The sequence below is a fragment of the Pagrus pagrus genome, assembly GCF_965226575.1.
Source record: "Pagrus pagrus genome assembly, chromosome: 20".
Taxonomy (NCBI): domain Eukaryota; kingdom Metazoa; phylum Chordata; class Actinopteri; order Spariformes; family Sparidae; genus Pagrus; species Pagrus pagrus.
In genome coordinates, this window is record NC_140207.1 from 13,106,394 (window position 1) to 13,130,692 (window position 24,299).

Consider the following 24,299-nt stretch of genomic DNA (forward strand, 5'->3'; position numbering starts at 1 on the left):
AATTTGCCTAATCTCCCACTGCTTATGGTGCAGCCATCTTACCAAAAAACCCCATTATATTTAATTCTCGCTACAACAACAGCAGTGCCTCCTTCTGGCATTTCCTAATACTAAAACGTGCAGAGAGGGCGTAAAAAATATAAAAATATCAATGAAAAAGAAAGTCCACAGAGGTAAAAGCCATAAAGACGAAAGAGAAACACATTTTGCCACAGCACATTAACAGCGATCACAGAGTTGGGGGAAGTGGTGGTAAGATGCGGTGTAGTGTGTGTGTGTGTGTGTGTGTGTGTGTATATGTGTGTGTGCGGTGGCTGGATTCTCTGTTCAGCAGCACAGGCCAATGAAGCCATTACCATGCTGGTGTCTCAGCCACCGCCAGCAGGTGAAACCGGCCAGGTGAAGAGACAGAGGAGAAGGGAGGGGGGAAAGGATTTAAAAGCAAATACAAGCCTTTCTTCTACGCCGCTAAATATTTATTGTTTTTTTAAAAAAGGGCTGCATTCAGCATCTTTGATGTGCGTCTTAGTTCAACCTGAACTGCCAGGTCTTTGAACCAAACAAGAACAAAGCCTAGGCTAGATGAAGCGCTGGAAGTGTCATCAAGAGGAAAAAAAGAAGAAGTGCCACAACACGCTTCACTCACAGTTGTTTGCTGGCTCCTTTTGTTTCGCTTTACTTATTTCAAGACCTGTGTCTCCAAAGGTAAACACAGCCACAGCCAAGCTTTTAGCATAGATCATCTCAGCATGCAAGCTGTCTGACCCGGCACAAATCGCTCCTTCACCTTTGCTACATATTTCGTTACTATTCAGCCAAGAGTTAGTAATTTCACATGGAAAGCGTTTTATCGCCTGCAAACTTTTCACAGATTATTAAAGTAATACACATCTTGAGTTTTTCTGTTACAATTAAAACAATTAAACAAAAGACCATAACGTATGAGTGAATACGTTTTGTTTATTGCCCTTCTGCACTCCCTGTCTCATCCTTAACAGATATTAATTATATAAGACACAGTCCATAGTCCTTTTTTTTTACTGTCTATGTAAGCCATGTGTTGTGAGTTACAACTTTTGAGAAACAATGCTTTAATCAAAATCGAACTTTAAAACAACTAATCCCCACTTAAGCTGGTCAGCTGAATCCACATGGTGGCCCAGGAAAAATAAATCCACTCTCAAAGAATGTAGATGCAGACAACAATTGGACACAGATGTGAGTGGAATTAGGCACAGTTTACAAAATGCTACACTTCACTTGCGTCTCTGTACGTGGCCGAAAAAATAACGGCTGCCAACAAATGCAATATAAAATAGCTTGAGTTTTGTTTTTTTTAAGTGGTATTTTGAAGAAGACTAGCGTTGCAGAATTGTATTAAAATGGATGGACATTTGAAATGTATATATGGTGATAGCACTTTTCTAAACCAGTTTTGTTAGAGACAAAAGAGTTTTTATATTTATTATTCAAGCAAAATAAAATGTACTAAAATAAAAGGTTTAAACCAGTACTTTTCAGTTACAATAACATGAAATATTACTTTTAATTTAGTATATTCTATTAATATTTATTTATACAAAACCACTGTACTGATCTGTATTTCGCAAATAAATAAGACTTACTGCGACAATTACAAAAGCACATGGCTCACACACAATTTAAAATTTTCTACTTGTGTGTAATTAAAAGCACAATTATTAACACATGTGCTGTTTGTTGACGTGCAATTTGTCTCTCTCATTCGGTCCAATCTGACATGGTGCTCCAGCAATTCACTCAATAGCTACATTAAATCTGTTAATACTGTGCTCTTCAACCTTCAAAATTATTTCCAGAAGGCCCGTTCGCCTTTGAGGGGCCATCAAACAAGATTTAAGGTGCACATTTTATCACAAGCTGCCTACCACCGTGACCACCGCAGAACGAGAGAGGCTTTACACACAAAGATGAAAGACGAATCTTAACGATTATACCACTTTAATGCTCGTGGCTTGTTGTTCTAATTCTCTCAAATCTCACAAGGTGATCTATTATGTGAATGAAGGTATGAGCCACACAGGATAGGAAGCAGAGGAAAATCTAAAATTGCAGTTTTCAAAATTCTAGAAAGCAAAAAAATTGCCTATGGGCTCATTTACAGCACAATGCAATTTATTTGAATACAATTTCTGTTTAGACTCCCAACTAAGCTGCTTCCTTATCATCCTGCGCAACATAAACATATTGCCATTTACAAACAAACACACAAGTGGGTATTAGCGATTGTGATGGCGATCAACAGCAATCTTTAAAGCTCATTTCCTGTTCTTTCAGCCACATATCCAGATCAAAACAGTGGCGTGTTAACAAAATAGCACCCCACAGTATTTAGTAAACAACCCCTGTCCACTAATCACCCAGCTACTTAATAGGAGGTCCCCCATTTCCTTCTTCTTTCTCTCGCGCTCTCTTCCTCTCCCCCCTCTTCCTCACAAATAGCCGGATCACTGAGGCTAGATCAATTAGCCCTCTGTGTCTTTCACCATTTTCAATCTCCTCTCTGAGAGAAGAGGACAAGGGCTCGGCCAGGCTAGACACGTCTATAGGGAAACGCATCAGGCCTTTGGGCAAACAATGCCACCGCCACCGCCGACCACTCCTGCTTGTACACACTGCTGCTGCTACACATGCATGGAGCTCCACAGCCAGGCAGGCAGAGAGACCTAGTTCTCTCCCTGCGTAAAAAGCAAATACACAGTGTAAACAGTCCCCAAATCAGCCTACTCATTATCTGTTAATTGGATAAATAAGGTTATTGTGTGAGTGAATGGTTGCAGCAGGCAGTCACACACACTGTCATGTTTGTCTACACGGAGCGGAGGCCACTCTGCAAGCAGTCTGGCTCACGAGCCTCTCCGCTTCCTCTCTTTCATCTACTAACACACACCTTTCTAAACAGCGGAAAAAAAGGGCAGGCGTTTGAAAACGCCAGGAATTAGAGAGTGAATAAGGAAAGAGGAAAAAATTTAAGAGATGAAATGCTCCTCACACACACACGCACACACACACACGCACACAAACACACACACACACACACAGAATAATTCCCTGACTTGTGATGTAAGCCTGTGATCATACACAGAACATTAAACCAGAACATCCTTCAATTAGAGAGGCTAGTGATTACAGCGAGTGAGTCATCTCTGCTACACGCGAAACGCTGGCGAGCGGAGACGCAGCACGGCCGGCAGTCGAGGCCTGTTGTCTCGGTCAGACGCTGAGAGGCTCTCAGGTCTCCTCGCAGCATTCCTGGCCTCAGCAGATGGCATTAGATGTCAACTGCCTTTAACTGTGTTGGTTTTGTTTGTTCTGCCAGTCAAAAAGGGACTCCTGCAGGGAGCAGCGTGTTTCCTTTGCCTGATCAAAATGTAAACTGGGCAAAGCAGAAGAGGATCCCATATTTTGAAAGGGGAAAATTGAAAATAGTATGTTACCCTCATGCTGATAATGCAGCCTTTTAAAAATAATTTAAGTTATTTTAATTATGAGTGGAAAGAAATTTTGGATAATAATTTGCAAGATTTTCTGAGACATTTTCATATAAATTTCATTTATAATTAAAGATACATTTTTGGAACATAGTGTATGTATTATTAAAACATAACATTTAGTAAGATTTTCTGGCAATTATCCATCACACTGTATTATACAATAAATTATTATTTATATACGTTGTTATATTTTTAAATGGACTTCAGCAGGATGTAAGTTGCATTTACTTTCACTCAAATTAAAACTAAACATTCATCCAAGGCACTTATTCTCTTAGCTATTATCTATCAAAATCAATGAATTACAGCTGACCTGTAAAGATTAAAGCCCTCTTTTTTGGATGATATTATTAAGATTATTATATATTTTTTTAACAGCTCTACAGTATTACAATTTGTACAATAATAAAGATGCAGTAGGTGCTGTTTTAAACCTTAACAAATAAGGACAAGATGAGTGCAAATATTAAATTGTTACCCCTACCACTCTTTTGATATAAATGCTTTAATTGAGAATCATGTGCTGAATAAAATGCTGAGGCAAATTTATCAAAAAAAGGAGATAATTCCACACACACAGTGAAATACTCAAAAAATAGACAAGGTAAGACAAGACAGTTAACATCGAACATCAAGTAGAAATTAAAGTCATACTCACTACAATTATGGTTGAATCCCTGTGTGTTTATCCCTTCTTTTAAAAAAAAAAAAAATCTTCTACAGAAAGAGTCCAGCAGAACGGACAGCAAACTTTCTAAAACTGTCCTTCAGCTGTTGGGAGAATCTGTAGCACAAGAAATGTAAACTACAAGACGACTTTTTTCTTTTTCATTTTAGGTGCTGGAACCCATGGAGCCCCGCGCCGTATCTCAGGAGACCCAGTCCTAGTGAGAAAGAGAGTTGTCCGATTACTGCTTCAGGCAGTGACTAGTGAGTGTCTGAGGAAGAGGGAAAAAAAAGAGAGAGAGTGAGAGAGCAGCGAGGGAGAGGGAGCGGGAGGGGAGGGAGAAAGGCAGTGAATGAGGGAGGGCGAGAGAGGCTGCTGCCGTTTTGAAAGAGCAGAAAAGTTGCTCGGCGCTCTCTCACAGGAAGACTTTGGGTCTGGAGGAGGCACAGGGGAGTTGTGCCTCACACCAGCTCCCCATATGTCATTCACTCACAGCTTTAAGCAATAGAGCCCTCTCCAGATTGTATCAGTGGAGACTAAGACAATGAAATGGCAGACCTCTCCACCGGCCTGCCTGTCCACTGGAACACCAGGCTCTGCTCACACACCCCTAGGGCCCACACTTTTCTTCTCCCCCCGTTTTCTCTCTTGTTTTTGTTATGCTCTTTTTTTTCACCGCAAACCACATTTTTTCTGCTCTCTCTTGTGAGTTGCTGCTGGATTTCTCTTTGTCACATAGGGACCTTCAGAGGGTAAACAAGGGTTTAGGTCATTAGCCTAGGTGATGGGGATCCGGTGGTTTAACAGCGGGCCGAGCTGCTCGGCTCTGTCCGTCTCCACAGCAGTCTAGTGGAAGTCCTCCGTCAACACATACGAGCCGCGTCTGTGTGCAAGGTAATGACTGCCTTCTGTCTGCTCCAGGTTATTATTTCAACTGTGCGAAGCTACTACACAAGGCCACGCTGCTACTGATGAGCTCAAACTGGTGATTTATTCAAGCTGGTGATGAGGCTTATGCAGCTCTTACTTCAATATGTTTTTTTTTTTCTCTAAGAATATCAATTCTGTGTAATGAATGGCTGGGAGGTCAATGGAGCATTTAAATTTGTTTAATTTCCACATAATAAAACTGTGGGTGAAATACCAACTGTAATACTGAAAAATGATTACCAAAAAAGAGGGAAATCATACATTTACTATGGTAAAGAGGTGGTGAGAGAAGAAGAACACCCTTGGCTAGAAGAATAGTATACTGTGTTAGCGGTCGGCCTGTGTAGGCGCTGCCTGTACGTCTCTGTTACCTACTTGTCAGTGGGTGATGATAAGAAATAAAAAATGGTAATGTATGTCACTAAAAGAGCACACACAATCTTTCTTTTATGGTACGTTGTTTCAATCAGAAAAAGAAGTGATAGATTAGACAATTTCTACTTGAGTTCGCAACCCGTACTGAATGAAGGCCAACCAACCTCTGTAGCAGTAGTCATCGAGTAGCTGACAGAAATACATCCGAGCTGCACTGCTCCTGATTTAAATACACTGCAGTGATGATGTGGACGTGCTGGAAATGCAAGTGCTACCCACAGGTAAATCCATAGGCTCACGTTTCAGTAAGGGAGCATGAAATATATTGCACACCGAACAGGTTCTTGATAACTCAATTGACTAAAAGATGCTCGGGGACTCTCGAGTAACTATTTCTAATAGCGGAGGGTTACAAATGCCAATTGAGTTACTGCATTTACTCTGTCGCTCTCTATTTCAATAAGCAGCTGTATAAAATTAGCTCGAGATGTAATTTTGCAAGTGAGTTATTTTCAAATTGCACAGTGTAATTATCCAGGGTTGTTTATGTCTCAACGACTAAACTCAGATTTTCCTTGTACTCTCGCTGCATGCATGTACGGTATGTTTTGAATCAAGGCTCCAATCAACCTAGCAGCTTCACCGGTGATGTTCAGTGATTACTATTTTCATTTTCCGCAGCATTGAATGAAAGGCTGCTTAATGTAAACAATCTAATATAAAAGGTAGGTTAAACCCTGAAGTTAAATTGTCAAGATGTGGAGTTGGAGAATGATGCATTTGCATTGTCATTAAGCTGTTTTTGTTTAGCTTCTCAGTGTTTGTGAAAGACTTGGGTGCATATATTCCAGAGGAGGTTTGGGGGTCCTACTCCAAGTAAACTTAACATTTTACAAAAATACAAAAAAGTATGCAATTTCAGATCATTTTTGACCATTATTATATCTGTGTACAAAATTGCAAAAATAAAAAAAAAAAACACAAAAAAAGCTAAATGATGAAATTCGCTATAGATATCCACCAACTACAACTACTAGATCTGGGAAAAGTTGTTTCATAAGTTTGGGTGCTGCGCCTATGGCTTGTAATGGGAGGGAAAGCCATGCTTCTATTTCAAAAATATTCACATACATAAAATATTATAGTTTAAGAGGCACTAAGACATGTTCACCAGAAGAAAACCTCATTAGATGCATTAGTTAAAACAATATAAAAATCTTTTCTGCAACTATAAAAATCTAATAGAAGCTTCTACGTCTGCCAAATGAAAGCTTAACAAAAGATGCACTGATACTGTTCGACTGACATCAGCGCTAAAACGCCACTTGCCAAAAACTATATCAAGTAAGAAATTGGAGAAGTGAGCTAAGATTAAATGCGAAGCCGTTCTTTATTAAGGATTATCTTGATGGGACTCAATGGTCTTCATGTGGGGTTGCAGGGATGCCTGCCTGCAATTTAGAGTGAAGAGAGATCTGCACTGTCCTCCGCTGCCAACAGGTTATCCACTCAGCTTCTCACACACATGAAAATAGACTCATTTCCAAATGGCTGATTCCGTTTTCGAGATAAGGAATGGAGGGGCTAATGTACATCTAACTGGAATCCAAGTGCTTGGAAAGTTTGAGATCCTGACCTGTGGCAAGTTTTTCCTCCACAAAAGAGAACATCTTGGTGGAGTTTACTTATCTTGACAAAGAATACATAAACAGTGTGAAAGGTGCGGGAACGGTGTGACACAGGATCAAATGGTGCAGATGAAACAAAATGCTAACACCCTGGTGACACAGTTGCAATATTTTCATATGCATATGCTGCAAATTTGTTTGGCTAGGACTACTACAGTGTTTATACAATGTCACACATTGGAGGGGATCAAATTCCTTTTTTCTCAGCAGAGCTTTACACTTCCCCCAAGAAGGGAAATCTGACCTTCGGATAACGTTGGATAAAATAACAGTTTTTATATATTTATACAGGCATTACTAGGTGAAGTGTTCACCTATTGACTAAGGAAAAAATACAAAAAAACTCTTAACTACACAAATCTCCCACCCTCCAGCCTTGCCCCTGACACAAGTGGGACATTAAGTTTGCTCGATGGCAATTTGTCAAAGAGCTCTGTAAGTGCTAGGTACTGGATATTCCTGAGTTATTCAATGTGCATAGTTTCCTGTTGAAAATAACCGAGCTGCACAGAGTGACATATCCTTGGTAAAGCAAGCAAAGCAGCACTGATGACCAAGGGAAATTCAAGATCACTTTCAATACTATTCCATTCCTCCTCTGTTCCCACTGCTTGTTTTTTTTTTATGTGAACTCTGTCATACTCACTTAAAAGCAACTCGCATAGCAACAATGACAGCTAAGGCAACAAAACAAAAAAAACAAAACAAAAAGCAACCAACATTATTTTGAGGCCCAAAAACAACATGTTACCTTGAGTTTAAGATGTCTTTCTGCATGCAGTATTCAAGTATATAACATTAAGCCATCCATCTACAGGGCTTTCATTAAACTCTAAAGACAAACTTTGATGATGACAAGTTGCCACCACAAAAAAAGGTTTTGACAGTGCAGACAGATAATTTTGAAGTCCCTCAAGGTAAATTAGTAGCAAGTCGAGTGCTTTCAAGTGGTGAATGAAAGTTACGAGTGAAGCCCGGATTCCTTATAAACAAACATCAGGTTGGCCTGCCTCACCGAGCAGCAGTGATGAAAGTAAACACAGCATACCTCAACATGAAAATACATTGCAGCTTTCCTCCACAGAACGCGAGGAACAAAGGAAATGGTTAACCAGTGTGGACGTCACAAACTTAAATTAACTGAGTGACCTTATTGTTGTAGCCATCTTGGTTCCAAACAAAACAAGCAGAACATGCTTTGAATTAAGCAAAATACCCATTTGTATGTTAAATAAAATATAGCCTGCACACTTCAAGTCAGGAAGTCTCAAAACGAGAACTTCTAAATTTTGTTGTGTTAAAAATCCCAGTGCATAATAACTAGTATTTGGTTAAGAAAACTCTGCGGACACATTTATCCATGCATATACCATGAGAGACAAGTTGTACTTTATGACCAGAGAGGCACACCTGGGGAAAGTCTACGAGGACCCCGAAAATCCTCAGACAGACACTTTATTGCTCTCCAATGGCCCCAAAAAAGCCAAACAAGCACACTTTAGAGACCTATTACTCAGAATGAGACATCACTATGGCTGGAAGTATCACCGCGGGCATTACGCTTAAAATATATAGCCTGTTAAAAGATAAAGAGAATAATAAGAGTAAATTCAGCGTAAGAAGTCACATAAATAAGGTTATCAATATGTGATTTAAAAAAGCCACAACAGGATTTAAATCTCTCCTTTAGACTTTACAGCTACAATTGATGTAACCATCTAAATACTACAGTAACAGTAATGGTGCTGCTCTGGCTACCAGCCTGGATTGTGTGATTGTCAGTAGAAAACGTGTGGCAGAAACTGAGCCCGCATGGCTCTGTGAGGCAATGGTTCAAGTTATTTTTACCTCACTAAACAGTCCAGATTCAACCTGTACTTGTTATGATCAGCATCACTGCACTATTCTCCAACCAAAGATGATTATCAATATAACAACACTGTGACTCACCATCTGTACTTTGTTCAAAAACATTTGGCGTTCCTTTGTGATATGAAAATATCCACAAGGCAATGGTCTGAGACTAAATATCTGTGATCAAATACTATCAACAACAAATTTTTAGATTTGCTTAATTCAAAAGAGAGGGAAGTTTTTTGTTTCTTTCCAGTGATTCTTCCTCTGTTAAGATGCTTTTGTCAGGACTCAGTAGTGTGTAATCTAGTTGAATGTTGGATGGCCCTCTATCTCCACCAAATCTGAACAAAACAACAAAGCTTTCATACTGGATGGCTCATGTATTCCACATCACAAACAATGGAAAAATTGCCTTTCACCTAACACTGAATTCGGCTTTGGATGAAGTTTCACTGGTTCAGCTTGAAATGACATTAAAAATGTTTGCAAGACAAGAAGTGGTATGAATATAACTTAACCTGTACGGAACATTTATTCCTGTCCTTCCTATTCTAAGCTGCCATACAATCTGCCTATTTACAAACAGAGAAAACATTTGGTTTTAAAATTCAGTTGCTGATTCTTTTACATTAAAATATGCAAATTTCTGCCTCCATGGCCTAATTTAATAGCTGCAAATCTGCAGCGTCTGATTGCAAATACAACTGCTGAGGAACCTGATATATACCGTTGAGCAGATATCATTGCTAGTTAATAAAGTACGTGGTATAAGGGCAGTAAGTGGATGTTGTGACTTTCTGGTTCTAATCTGGTATTCTGGTTTAAAGACAGCACCTCATCAGCAAAGCCACTAAATCTAAGTCAGCTGCACCCTAAAATACCAATATGTTTGGTAATAAATTTTCAGCACCCCTCTAATGGCAGCATTTGTCAGGGCTGCCCCAACTGTTTGGGGCTGCTTCTGACTTGAGCAACCCGGGCGGCCAGAAATGTGGCACTCCCCGTCTCCTCCACAGCTGCCTGTCCAGTTGGGCCCAGGTCAGCAGAGCGCTCGGGGGGCCGGGCTGCTCATCAGCAGGCTTGCAGTGGGTCTGGCCCCTGAGGAAGGAGGGGCTGGTCATCACTGGGAACTTATGTTCACCACACTACCAACTCCCAATGGGTTAGAGTACAAAATGCAGGGGTTAGACACTCAACTTCTGTCTTGAAACCCCACCCCCTCAGGCTGACTCCCCCCCCGCCCCCCCAACTCTCAACCCCCTGAGTCATTCACCAAACCCCCACTAGTCCAGCCACTGTGACATTTGTGAAGCCAGGAGTCCACATAACAAAAACACATTAGGCAAATGTCTGGGGTCAAACGTCTGTTTGAATTGGCCAGATGAAAGCCACTTAGATTGGGTCTGTGCCATTCTGCTTAGCAACTAAATACAGTTACAAAAGAGGCAGTGCTGTGCGAGCCGGTGGTTTGTCTCACTGACAAAATATGCTACCACATTCAAGATCTGGTACCGTGTGTGCCAAGAGACGATACAAGAGCTTGGACAAAGCTATTTAAGCCTGGGGTATTACCAATCTAGCTATCTATCGTACAGAAATAAAATACTACAGACCGGAAAATAACTTATATTTAACCTACATCCACATTTGTTCTCTAGGAAGCAAATGCAAGCAAACACAGCAGGGGTATTTGCAGTGATGAATGGACATTCCCATTGGACACCAGTTTTCAGTCATTTTTAACTCCTGGACAGACTCAACAGCTGGGTTTATCTGTCTGCCCAGCCTCCTTCTGCATGTGTGCACTCAAAAAAGCAGAAGCTCAGATTATCCAGGCACCAAATGCCACTCGTTTTATAGAACAGCGGGAAACATGCTGAGCTGCACAATTTTTCACAGCCTTGAGAACAGTGTGAACTATCAGTAGCTTGCGGCACTACTGGGACTTAAAGCGTGACAAGAACTTCCAAAATAACCAATGGGGTGATTGCAGTTTAAGACTATGGGAGAAGAGCGCTGATGTATATGCTAATACCTTCCCTCAAAGTACCTCCTGGTGACTTCTGTGCATGTGTCTGGTACTTGTTGCTGTCGTCATCATGACTAAGGGAGACAGCCTTTCATTTATTGTTTTAACTAGAGTACTACTGCTACACTATCAATATCCAGGGAACAGGAAGCGCTGTCCAAGTTACTTTACAGATGAAAAAACAAATACTGCATTATTCATGAGAGGAGAGCACTAGGTCTGTTAGAAACCAGGAGGAAATAACAGATATAGCTGCCCCTAAATAGCCGATTAAACCGTTAAACCATTGCCTTGTTGTTACTGACAAAAGTATCAGTGGGATGTTGCAACACAAATCTTTTCTCTTGTAACACAGACGTCAATGACTGCTGCTAACTGTAGCTGCTAGTTAGCCCAGTTAGTCGTGCAGCTAACTGGAGCAGTGTTGGTGTTTACACAGTTAGCACAGGAGCTTTGGAGCATCTGGAAGAGGAGGTTTAAAGGAATGACCACCAGAACCAGAGCCAGGGTTAGTGGGCAATGGAACAGGACTCAGCAGCCCCCCAGTGATCATGGACGGACCGGAGAAGGACCAAATAAAGCCTGCGAGACCAACAAAGGCCAATTTAATGACATTATCTGTTACAGCTGTGATTAACAGTGGCTAGGACTTTCACTCCAGTGACGAAGAAGACAGATTTAATTTAATTTGTAAGTATACATCATCGATCATCTTGATAAGTCTAAGAGTATTTGTTTTTGTGAATTTTGAAATAACTCATTCCAGCATTTTGAACAAGGCTTGTGTGATATGACACAAAATATTTGGTCTCCTTACTAGCAGTTTGACACAATAGAATCATAACCACTTTTACCATTAGCATTGTTGTTAACAGGCGTCTTGCTTCATCCCTGCCCCCAAAAATATATATTTATATAATGAAATTTATATCATAAATGTACGACTAAAGGCTTGAACAAACAAAAATTAGTTGACTAAAAAAAAATCTGCCCTAACTAAAAGTAAACATTAATCCTCTCTGTCCAATCCAGTCTAACTTTAATGCTAATCCACTTTCTTGAGACCTCCGACTTTGCAGCTTCCTAATGCAGATATTTTAACATATAATTGTGGAAGATATCAATAATACCAACTGGACTAAATGATATGCCAACTTTTTATATTTTTGTTCCCCTTTCAAAGACCTAGCAGTGGCCCCACTAAAAGGTGACTTCCTCTATGAGGAAACGGAATTTGCAATGCACTCCTTACAACACACTCTCCCTTTGTACTGTGTGAAAATGTGTTGTATCTCATCTCGCTAGAAGTGCTCACACCTGATTTGAGGAAACAGTCTCAAATTTGACAGTTTTTCTACACGTATTGGTGTGCAAAATTGCTATGTTTCAGTGCAAGGATTTAAACCACAGATAACACAGTAGTTTTGTAGTAACAGGCTAATGCATGAACCATTTTACTTGAGTGTTCCTTTATGCAGTAAAAAAACAACAAAAGCACAATGTGAGAGACAATAACATCACATGACCTCCTCCAGGAAGAACACAGAAAAGTCAGTTTATCTCCATTAGAGAACAGAGGCTAAGTGCAAGAACAATTATGTCGTCTGACTGTGTTCTTTGAACGAATTAGTCACATGCTGGAAGTTTTTCCCGTAAAGTTTTCATCCTGTCAGACTGTAGATTTGCATCAGTTGCAAAGCAGCATTACTGGAATTTACCAATGATCATGAGGAAGACTGTTCAGTAAGGTGCATTTCAAGGGGGAAGTAACAAACGGACGATGGTAGGTGAATAACCACAACAATGGGCTTAAGAGTGAGCATGACGCTGTAAAATGTATTGACAGGTTAGATTTACGTGCATTAAAAAGCTTTAAAGAGTGGAATGATTGATTGTTAGTTAAGTTAATGTATCTTGTCCATAAACTAAATGGATTCCTATTGATATCTCACCTCTTTTAAAAGTCCATCTCATTCCATCACTGTGTAGCCTCTTTAAATCTTCTCTGCGGACTACAAAGTTTCTTACTGTCTACTTACTGGCAATAGTGTTTACATTTTTAGATGTATTTTAATGTATTAACTGTACAGGCCTTGAACTGAACCTTGTAAAGGATATGAAACAACTGAAGCAACTTGTACAGTATGTAAAGGCAACTGTGAAACAGAGAAAATGGAGGTAGTGATATCACAATACATTATATATGTGAAGTGAAGTTTGAGACAGATTTTGAAATTAGAGTTAAGTTTGCTGCAGCTGCCGAATGCCTGAAGGGAGATCTCTTCTTGAACTCTGTGTGTGACACCTTTGGTAATTAATATACCTTTTCGACCCCGTGAATCAGAGATAAATTATCACTTAAATAGGGAGGGCTCCCTGATTAACCTTTTGCTAAGACGCACACTGTGAGGGGAGACGTGGTGAACTGCTAAGGACCTCTGATGATGAACGTATGAATCATCAATACCAGCAGCTCTGCGCGTCTTTGCTAAAAACACAAACGAAACCACAACAAAGAAATTCCGGTCATCCGGGGCAATGCCTCTGACTCCAAAATAAACATTACGTTTGGTTACAAGGATCCGCTTCTGCATTGAGGGGGGAAAAGCAGACAGTGGGAAAAGAGGGGAGAAGAGTGTGATGCCTTGACTTTGTGACTCAATCGCTGAGACTCCAGGTGTTTTTTGTTCTCAAAACATCCAGTCGACTCTCCAGCTGACTTTCAGTATATTAAAACAGAATTTCCCTCTTCCAAATGGATGAATACAATTTTTTGGTAATGCCTTCTGTGCTGACTAGTACCAGCTAGATAGAACTATAAATAGCACAGCAGCCTGCCATGGAAACAAACAACCGCCTAGCCTCGGATCAGTTACAGGAGCAGCAACTTTTTTTAGGTCACAAAAACTTCCAGTTGCCTAGGAAACAATGTGGAAGAATAGTGCCCTTTTGGACGCAGAACAGGTAATACTGGTCAGGGCAATTAGAGGGCTCATTTTGTTGAATGGGAGTTATCAGAGAGCTAGCTCGGGGTAATTGAGGGGTTTGCTCATTCACTGTTCTGCTAACGCTGCACCTGGGCCAAAGCACCTTGAACAAGTCACAATGGACAGAAGTGCCTGTTTGGTTTTATGTAAGCCACTGGAAGTATCTGCTGGAAGGACGGGACTGGTGGTTTAACAAAAAGTCAACATCTGAATATTGATTTCCATTTTGACTAGGGTAATACTGTTTGTTCTGTAGCCACGGTAAAATGGTAAACAGTGAATTTGCTCTGACTATGAATATGCCCCGAGCTCGAAATGTGGTGCCTTTCTGCATGTTATATAACAGCCATTTATGTTCATCTCTGCAAGATTTGATATTGCCATTTTGGTGTTGTTCCTATGACATTATTATTGTAGCTCCAGGACCATCACTGCAACTGACCCATGACATTTTTGAAATCTTATAGCTTTGTGACTCGCAAAAGAGACCAGAAAAATATGCACATGGGAGAGGTTATCCTTTATAACTTGGTTAACATTGTGAAAGGGTCTTTTTCAACCTAAACCATCTTTTCCTAACCAAACAAAGTATTTTTGGTGCCTAAATATAACCAAAAGGCGAATTAAAAATAACAAGTCAACTAAAACTAAGTCAACAAACTCTAAAGATAATACGTCAACAATTTAAAAGTTCTCTACAGGACACAAACTTGGTCTCCTCAGTGAAAGTCCTTTGTTTGAACCATTCAACCTCAACAACTCATTCCATGTGTGCCACTTTTCGGTCAGCTGCAATGATTAATTATGATGTTGTAGAAACAACAAAAAACATGGCAATATAAAACGTTTATCTCTTGCTCTGTGTGTTGTTTGTAAGGTTGCAAGGTGAATCCAACTGTCTTTTATTGTTTCTCTCCAGGCCTCTCTGGAAGCCTTTGTTTCCACACTGCATTTGTTGTGGATACCTGACTACAACTCTACCACATCTGGTTTAAACTCTTCCAGTACATGTTACTAAATCCCATAGGCCAACCTACATTCACAGCTGTGACTCTAAGAGCAGCCGGGCTCATCCATTGCATGATGACTATGCAATTTACAAAATTACAAGCTAGCTGAAACCCTGCCCTAAAGAAGCCCCAGACTCTGCCTGAATTATTAATCGACTATTGATGAAGGCCTGATAAATGCACTCGGCTCACCGTCCCAATGACATTCTTGTCTCCTGCCCTGGGCCACTTCTGCCGCTCTGCCTGCCTATATGTTTCTGTCAGTTGATACAAAAGTTACGAAGATGTGAAATGTGCTCATTTAAATCACAAAAGGTAATTGTTTTCAGCAACGTATCAGCTTACAGATCTCAACTGTACTGCTACCTCTCTTGCCCGGGAACTCAAATAAGCACACTTCCATGCCAGCTAATTACAGTTTCACACTGTGTGACAGTCGACAATCTCCCTTATTCTGTTGGCCAGCCACCAAAGTCTTCTAATGTGCTCACACAAGGGGAATCAACATGCCAACCTGATGGAGGTACACAAACATCAGCAGAGAATTACAGCCCTAATTTTGATTACTTCTCTGCCTTTAGGTATTAATATAAAATCCATCAAACTTTAAGAAACTGAGGAGAACATTATTGCAGATTTGAGGAAAACTGCTGTCTTCTTCACAACTTCTAGAGCTGCAATGATAAGTTGATCAAAAGAAAATTAATGCCAACTATTTTGATTATCGATTAAGTGTTTCTGTCTTTTTTCCAAGCAAAACTGTCAAACATTTGCTGAATCCAGCTCCTTAAAAGGTAAAGATTTGCAGCCTTTCTTTGCCATTTATGATAATAAATGAAGAGTCAGACAAAAAAAGCAATTTCAAGATGTCACTGTGGGACATTTGACTCAATTATTACTTTAAGACTGAAAATAATCAGCAGATTAATCGTTAAGAAAAATCTGAGAATCTAAAAAAAATGGTCTAAGAAAACTAAAGCATGAATGAATTTATGTAAACACATCAAGGTATGCATAATGCAGCAGCCCTTCCTCCTGACCTCTGGGCCTGGTTGTCCATATCTCCACCACCATCACCTCTAGCAGCTGCGGAGCACTTAATAAATTGCACCTTTAACAAAAGGAAAAGGTGATGAATTGAAAAATGTTTAGCCCTTTCATGCATTATTAATGCAGCCTCTCCCTCAAATCGGCCACTGATAAATAATTAAAATTAATCTCATTATGGGAGTTTTCATTATAGGATAATTTAATTAAATGAAAGCCCAAGGACCTCTGAGGGCCTGGAGCCGCTAGGGCCCCGTGCCCTACTCCTCTAATGGGTCGAGGACAGGATAGTGCATTGGTAATGCACAGGAGCCCATACATTATTTAATGGATCCCACTAAGTAAGGACAGATCAATGATAACTTGTCATCTCATCAATGTGTTGAAAGCATTCCAGAGCCCACTGCAGGACAAATCCCAAAACTGGAATCGAAAATTATCTGCACACACTCACACACACACACACACACACACACACACACACACACACTTACTGTACACAGAGCAATGTCACTGACTGTCATTTGAGGATGCAGCCATGAATATTCTTAGTTTGTGCATATTGAAATGCAATACCAAATAGAGGATGCCTGTGCATTTGACTGATGGGAAATCAGCGGAGGACTGGAGGTGGGAGGATGAAGGGAAAAGAGTAAGACTCGACATCTGTTGCCTAGATCACAGTTCAGGTCAAACTTGCTCCAGTGCAGATAGTGAAGGGTACAAGGTGTACATGTGATACGAAACAATAAATGATATCAGAGTCAAATGGGAGCCATTAAAGGCCTTCTTGGTGAATGATAGGAGGGGCCGAAGAGGAAGAGGGTATCCGTGTTTGTCTCGTCCTCAGGAGCACTTAAGCACTCTAATTATCACAAAGCAGTGAGGATGCACACATCTAGCTCACATTGAGATGCCTTGAGCTGCTTACACATGGATCAAGTTTTCACCTACTCATACAAGCATTACAATAAAATGTACATTATCGTTATGTTGTAAAAACTCTTAAAAGCTGCATCATGATTATCTCTCCTTTACCTTTCTACCTCCTTCTTTATAGAGAAACTGAAGCTCTCTTTCGGTCAAATAACACTGATGAATTTTATTTATCTTTGAATTAAAGAGATCCCATCAGTCTGTGGTCAATCCAGTATTAGCTATCAAATAGCTTGGTTCATAACACAAAATCAGGCTCATTTTGCGGCACACAATTACTTTAGGACCTAAATTGACTTTTCTTTTTTACGGTTTTTACTCTTGGTTAATCTGTTGATTCTTTTGTTGATAAATCGTTTAGTTGTTCGGCCTGTAAAATGTCCGAAAATGGTAAAAATATGTCAATCAGTGTTTGCCAAAGCCCAAGAAAATGTCCTCAAATGTCTTATTCTGTCCACAATCCAAAGATATTCAATTCAATGTCAGAGGAGTGAATGAGCCCAAAAATATTCCCATTTAAATAGCTGAAGAGAATTATTTAAATAGATAAAAATAAATAATATCACTGTGGCGCACTATGTGCATTACTCAGACCTTATTTTTATTGCCAGACTTCTAAAAATTAAATGAATGCAATTGTCAGGCTTAAAAAACATTGTGGGAAGTGTGTCATAATGAAGAACATATGTGACAGAAAATCTCACATTATGTATATGCACGTCAGGCCTGCATTTCAAAGAGGAAATCTTTAACATAAACATTAGCATTTTGTGAAAACAACTGAGTAATTAGTTTAGGGCATAATAAGCTGGGGTAGGCACACAATGAAAGAAAGCATTCTGGCTTTAAAATGAATAAAAATTGATTGTGTCCCAATAAAAAACGAATTGGCGGAGTGTTAACTGGATTCCACATAAACGTCTGTAGCAGTCCCTGGCCGCTTTATTGTGTGCTAATGCAATAGAGAACACTTAGCAATAAATGCTCCTCTCTGATGAGCTCACAGAGGCTTTCCAAGATGGCCTGATGAAATTGTAAAAATTAGATTTGAGCTAGCTGCTAATGACTCCTAAAACAAAGGAAAATCTCTAAATAGAATTAGCCTGCCCTCTTCTTCTCTAAATACATCATATGTAAATTACTGTCATTTGGAGAAATATGCTTGCCTGGAAGGTAAAGCCTTCATTAGAGATCTCAGTAGGTTTGGGACTCGACCAAGAACTCCTCCAGGACATTTAAAAAGTTTGAATACTGAGAGGAGGTAAAGGTATTGTTCACTCATGGCAGCAGATCAGACATACGACTAAGAAATCTATTTCTCATTATTTTAGTCAAACCAGGTCTGGATTTTGTTCCAAAGCTGAGGGCAAAGATAACTATGAGAAACAAATACTGTGTGTAAAATGTCATTGTTTTAATCCATATTTGTACTGAATTTGAATCCAACTGTGCTCAACATACTCAAGCCATTTCTCTAAAAATAGCAGTCTCACTTACAATATCTTCAGTGGATCAGTTCATGAATGCAGCTCCACAGACACCACTATAGTGTCTCACTGAATGTTATTCAATACAGTTAATTAAATGAATGGAAGTCTGACGCATTATGGTGGTCATTTTGACCAATAAGTGTTTATATTTTTTTATAGATATTATTTATTTGAAGATTATTTAAGTCAATTTAAGAGTTTAACACGACACAGTGAGTAAACTTTTTGTTTTCTGTGTCTGAATCATTTGCATTTCATTTGTACAACTATTTTCTTAATCACAATAAACTTCATGCCAAATCTAATCATAAAATACATAATAACTAATCAGGTTGTCCTAACGTCAGTCTTTGGATTAAGAAAAAATGATAGGATGCACTGAGTGTTAAATTCTGGGCCGCTAACTATGATTAAAATTACAATTTGGCTGATAGCCGATACAGATTCTGATGGTTTTTGTTGTTGTCTATTTTTGGTGCATCCCTAAAAGATTATGATGGCCTTGTTCAACCTCCAAGTTAAAAGCCACTTGTTTGGTTAGAGTTCATTCTATTTTGTTCTTAAAGCCTTAAGTTAAGCACTGCCTAAGTTGACAACCAAATTAGTTGTCTGGCTTGCAATAAGTTGTTTAGGTACGATATTACAATTTCATTGGTCAGAAATTTGGCATTATACAGTATAATTCAGTAGACAAAAACACATAATTTACTGTGTGTCAGTGTAACTCATTCAGATTGACCCAAGATAAACAATACAACTTGTTCAGAAAGGTTCAAAAGTGTTTACACAATTCCTGCCACCAATTATTTGCCCCTCTAGAGAAGCCTCCACTTAACCACTCAATGACCACTCACATTACTCTCTATTGTTTGCATAGGTCAAGAAAAACAGACATGTATGACAACTTTGCAGGAATTACGCACCAATTAAACAGGATAAGTCGTGTTTGCAGGAGCTGCTCGTCTGTTTCCTAATACAAACACAGGGCCTGCCAGTTGCCCATAGCTTCAGGACACAGTCCTTGTGTGTTCCTACCAGGTAGGTAATTCACTTATCTGGGCATTGTTCTCAGTTCATCCCAGCTGAATCGGGTGGCTTTGGCATGAGATTTGCCCAGCTTTAGGTAAAACCTCCACTAAATATAAGCACAGACCTCACAGGGTTTCCCAAAATAAAACCATGCAGAATGTTTAATGACCCTAAATGTCTAAATGTCAATAACAATAAAGATAGCTTGCAGAAATGTATTGTCTGCTCCATGCAGTATGGCGAGCACTAATGGACTGTCAGCGATGTTTTATACTGTGTAAATTCAATTGTGAGTAAAAGCAGAACATCTGTAGATTTACAATATTTGTTGGACACATGTACGTCTGGCTGAAACTGAGACTAAGTCTGCGTGGTCGTGAAGTTTGAGTGTTTTCTGAGGGTCTGACAAGAGGATCACATATGGAGCAACAGCCAGACTGCAGCTGTGGGGTATTTCCACTGTCCATAAGCACCTACCTATTAACGGGCTTATAGAAACTCATAATAACTTGAGTGTGTCAAACAGTTATGGCACATTTATTAACTCTTAGATGCAACGACTTTTTATCAAACCAAAGGCAAGCAGATATTTTACATTATATTTCCTGTTACCTTGCTTCCTTGTACAGTATAAGCTGCAGTTAAAAGTTATAGTAATATATTACCAAACATCCTTGTTTAACACTTTCTGGATAAAAAAAAATGCAGGAAAAAAATCGGTTATGTCAAAAATAAAGCTGTGTCCATTTATGATATGTACAGTAGGTGTCAGATTTGATGTGTCTAAATAGTTAATGATGTTCTTGAAGGAGTCGAGCAGCAGATTACAGTAATTGAAAGTCCATACTGTGACAGAAATAACTGTTCTCACACAGGGGCTAGACCCACTGGTGCCTTTTGCTGTCTGTTGGCGAGAACTAAATATATTTTCTGCATTCTGAATGGCATTCCACTCGAACGCATACGTGCCAGTAGTTAACAGTGTATGAGAATAAATAGCTTTCTCAGCCAAGCCTTGAGACATGTCAAAGATAGGTGCATATGCATTTGATTTGTTTGTAGAAATATATAAGCAGGTGTAAAGAAGTATTCATGTCAGCATCTTAATTTTGTCTTTGCTTTTTTTTATCAGTTTACATTAGGAACAAGTCAGATGAACTGGCCCTTATACATATTGACAGAGTAATAACCCTTCTGGCAGAGCAGCGGAGCCTAATTTCTAAGGATCTTAACAGTGAGCCAGAATTATGTCACTCTGACCACCTGTTCCTCTGAAAAAGCGTCACTGGCCTTAAGTAGTTCCGGCACGCATCCAAAATGTGAACTTCTGAACCGGAGTGCTTACTTTCTCATTTGTGTAGAAGCAGGCGGTGGCGGTGGCGGCGGCGGCAGCGTGTAGCAACAGCCACTCTAATTTCGTGGTGTGGTAGAGGAAGGGTTTACATAAGGGATGTGCTGTTCTGTGCCTGTCACTCAACCTGCCGCTGATTGGCAAACGCAAGATTGAGGCTGATGCTGTTTCATGTCACCTAAAGGCTAATGAGAGATTAAACATCAGTAGCAGAAATGCTAAATATTGTAGCAGTAGTCCTGCAAGGCGTTCACACATTGCATGTGTGGAAATAACCCTGGGAACATTTCCTTACTGGGTGAGTGGAAATAGCGCTCGAAATTAGGAGCTTATTCAGGCATTTTCTCTCTTGTCTTACACAAAGAAACTGCTCACAGGAATGACATGTGATAATTGTTCTAAATTACACGATCTATCAAAAATAGAAAATGCAATCATCTCAGGAAAGACAGGCTATAAATTAATAATTGCTCATGTATTAGTTTTGACAGAAGGCTACATAAATAATAGCTAATCCTTTCTCTATCAAGGGAAAACAAAGTGTTCTGCTGTGTACACTGTCTGTCTTCAAGTTGCATTGCAGGTGTAGCACACACACGAGTATACAGTGTATTTCTTTTGGACTGGAGCTCTAAAATAGCTGCGCAAGCATTGGTGGACCACACACAGCTGTTAGTGGTGTGGTGCTGCTTACATCACTGGAGTTCATGCCAATTAGCTTTTCTCCCTATTTGCAGGGCGTTTGTCATGAATGAATGACATGCATAAAAATAGACGGAGCTGCCTCCACGGCCGTGCAGCAGTGCGGTGGTGTTTAAAAGATAGGACTAATAGTATTAAACTAACGGCTTATTTGTGATGAAAACGTTTTACATTTTTCAATTTAAAACTACTTTAATTGTTACATTAATTTGTCTGACCCAGAGCTATCATAGCTCCACAGGAAAACACTGCATCTACTGCACAGGACTCATTCCTGTTAAATTAAACAGTCTTGCAGTGGTCTGTCATGGGGAGCAGGTCAACCACCATACTGTGGTGGCCTTGATGAAATCAGCTCACTCTAAGGCCTGTGTGCTGACAGTGGGGATCAAGGCGGTCAGAGTTATTCCAGGGGTCCTGCCACTCAGCCCGGTGGCTGACCTGTACAAGAGGCCGATAAGCCACAGACGCACAGTGCCAGTCCCCACACTGTAAACTACAACAAAACCTGAAGTAATGTTTCAATCTGGGGGCGACAAGACAGAGACAGGAAGGCAGGCAGAAGAGGGCACTGTTTTTCTTCGTTGTTAGAGACAGTACAGTACAGTGATGAATGTATTATCTGATACACCAAATGAAGTAAAGAGGATAAAATACTATACAAAAGGAGGGTAACTTAGCAACACATTTTTCAAAAGGATAAGAGACTGAACTCTCCATTCAAAGGTTATAATACACCTACTGTATGAATTTCTGTGTATGATGGCCGGTGCTGCTATAGCAGAGTGAAGTAGCCACATACCCCGCTCCATTTGCTCCATGTGTTAAGGTGTCTATCATGTGTGAAACAAGCTATTTTTCTTCAGCCGTGCCTTTTTGACTCTGATGACATAATGCTAGAGCGAGTGGGTGCTGGGGGGAACTTTCCCCACACTTACTTTTATACACCTATTTAAGAACAGCAGCCTTTCACACCGAGTTCAGCAGGAAGAAGTAGTAAAAACCAAATGGGCAAGACCTACAGTATTTCATAATTAATAGGTAGCAGTGAGAGGAGAGCGGTCCGCGCTGACGTAAAAAGATCAACAACGTACAAAAGTGATCATTCACCCTGCAGAAAATTACGGATGAAAAACCCGGTGCCATATGTTATTCCTTTCACAGGAACAAAATCATAACAAATTTGAAATACGCGTCGAGCTTTTTATAATCTTTGATTGCTTTGCTTTATTTGGAAGTCCTACAGAGCTGCTGCTCTGCTTGCCCATACGATCTAATTTGTTTCTGAGGTGGTCCCAAGCTCATACCAGGTCACCACCTGCAAGCAGTACTGTAAATTACTTGGTGGGCCTAATTGTCCATGTCCGCCGTATTACTATAAACCACTAGTGCTGTGCTAACTCTATTGTCAGGTACTTAATCAAGGCCACCAGATTTATTTCCCTGCACTAACTCTGGGGACAACCACAAGCAGAGGCCTGAGTAATTGGATCTTATTTTGCATCTAAAATTAACCACCTATTCTTAGTGAGAGCTGGGGGTTTGGAAATGATAACAATAATGATATCAACCAATACCATATGAGGCCTTGCTTTCATACTAGGGAGTTGCATAATGCATAATAGGCCCAGATGTTGCTCGGACTGACCTTACCTGGGGGGGTATGGTGCCATTATGCCAATCAAACACTGTAACACTTGATCAGTCACAGGCCTGAAGCAGACTGGAGAAACTCAATTATTCAGTCCTCTTACCTCACACATGCACAGCAGCAGTAAGCGGCGCTAAGGTGAGCCCAATCCCTCCTGCATGGACCTAAGGCAGGAAATGACAATGGAGAGAAATTAATAGCAGCAGCTTAACTTTTATAACACACATTTTGAGAGGGAACCTTTCACATGCTTCCAACCAAAATCAATGTTTTAACTGCAATTTTCACATTTGCAGTATTATTCACACTTGACAAATTACTTCAGAGGGAAGAAGAAGAAGGAGAGATCGAAGAAGTATAAAGAGAAAAGCTGCAACTATTAGTCAATTAATCATTAAGTCAAACAAATGAAAATGAATCGCCATCTATTTTGATAATCGATTAAACGTTTCAGTCATTTCTCAAGCAAAAATGTCGAACCTTTTTTTTTTTGTGCCAGCCTCTTAAATGTAAGGATTTGCTGCTTTTCTTTGATAGTAAATGAAGAGTCTTTGGGTTGTGGATTGTTCGTTGGACATAAGAAGAACATTTGAAGACATCACTTTGGTCTCTGTGAAATTGTGATGAGCATTTTTCAGTTTTTTTTATCTTTTTTTTTTTTTTTACATTTTATAGATTAAATGATTTATCATGAAAATAAAAGGAAGATTAATCTATGATGAAAATAATTCTTATTTGCAGCCCTAATAAAGAGAGTAGTTTAATATGCAGATTGAGTAAAAAGGGTCATTGTCAGCTAACAATTTATTTATAGGTTACAAAACAAGATTCACCCGTTTAAAAATAAATAAATTGTACAACAGAATGAAATTAAAACATAAAGCACATTTTACACGTTAGCATATACAGATTTTAAGAAACTACCTTTTAGCATAGAAGTGCTGTATGAAAAGAGCATATTTAGCATGCAATAATTTAATTTTAACATGTTTTCCATTCCATTTCTTTCATTAAGTG

At 39.7% G+C, this 24,299-nt stretch overlaps 1 protein-coding gene across 10 annotated transcripts in view; it reads right to left on the reverse strand.

Annotated features, from left to right (window-relative positions):
• The window catches only part of eya1 (EYA transcriptional coactivator and phosphatase 1), a 67,650-nt gene that overhangs the window by 37,891 nt on the left and 5,460 nt on the right, over positions 1 to 24,299 (reverse strand). For 9 of the 10 annotated variants that reach the window (XM_084339933.1, XM_084339942.1, XM_084339938.1 and 6 more), the window contains exon 2: positions 23,386 to 23,446. The gene's annotated coding sequence lies outside the window, so the exon portion shown is untranslated. Of the gene's footprint in view, positions 1 to 4,191; positions 4,459 to 23,385; positions 23,447 to 24,299 lie in introns of those variants that run through there. The other variant, XM_084339935.1, reaches the window with a different exon arrangement.